We start from the raw sequence: 1,205 nt of genomic DNA on the forward strand, positions 1-1,205 counted from the left end.
GGCAGAGAATGAAACCCGTGGGCTAGAGAGTAGATGTAGAAATAGACACACAGTAAAGAAAAGTGGGGATGGGGCGTTTTCGACTTCTCTGATGGAGATAGCTGGGGACCGTATGCGTGCAGGCTCTTTCTGATTCTTTTAGAATTTTAAACGATATCAGCTCACACGGACGCTGCTTTTGCCCTGGGTTGTCAGGGTCGGGAGCTTCTATAACGGGACATAGTTTAAACCCCCTAGTGTCCTCTCCTCCACCTGCCGCTCTATGTAAAGCTCTCTGGAGGGGTAAAGTGGGAGCTGCTCTTTCTGTTCCCGGCCTCGGATATGCAGGCAGGGTTTGACTGGGAAGCAGCGGGCAGCAGCGAGGTGCTCTAGGCCAATGGGCAGCGGCTCCACTCTCCTCCTGCTCTATGACCTCAAGTCAGCCTGGCTCCCAAAGACGCTGTTTTCATTACCAGGTCTCAGCTCTCCATCCTGGTCTTCAGTTACAGACTCTGATTACTTGGTAGGAGAGAGGTATAGCCCTCCAGGGTGTTTTTAGTTGAGTTACCAAGCCAGCTCTGGGTTTTTCTGGAGAGTTTTGTCATGCATTCCTTAATTAAATTCCACAAGGACAAGGCAAAAATGGTAATCTGGCTAGGACCCTCTGTTCTACACTGTTCCCTGATCTGTTCTCCATCCTGGCCCCAGGTCTCCTCATTAACTGTTCCCTGTTCTGGGCTCCAGGGGCAGGTTTCCTGCACAAGATCCAGGAAATGATGTAACTGCTTGATACTAACTCTCCCACCCCTAGAGTGTAACATATAAGACAACATTTTGACATACATATCTCTGACTTTAGACAACTGTGCCCCCATGTTTACATCTGACATTAATTGAATCCATTCCTTCTCTTACTCTATTTTTTCTTTTACTCTATTATCTCCTTCTTTTACTCTGTTATCTTCTTTCTTTTACTCTATTTATTCTTTATTTTACTCTGTTGGTTCCTTACCTTACTCTGTTTTCTCTGGCCGGCCTCAAGGAGTGTCCACTCACCTCATTTTCTGTAGTTCCCCTGTGCTCAGGCCCCACGCTGGGCACCACTTTCCATGTCCCTCATGGCTAAATGAATGTGTGCTGGAGGGGCTGCTGTGGATTAGAGAAATAAACACACAAAGACGTACACATATAGAAAAGTGGGGATCAGGTGGCCTGACTCCTCTGAT

Source organism: Tupaia chinensis, unplaced genomic scaffold, assembly GCF_000334495.1.
Source record: "Tupaia chinensis unplaced genomic scaffold, TupChi_1.0 Scaffold000131_1, whole genome shotgun sequence".
NCBI classification, from domain to species: domain Eukaryota; kingdom Metazoa; phylum Chordata; class Mammalia; order Scandentia; family Tupaiidae; genus Tupaia; species Tupaia belangeri.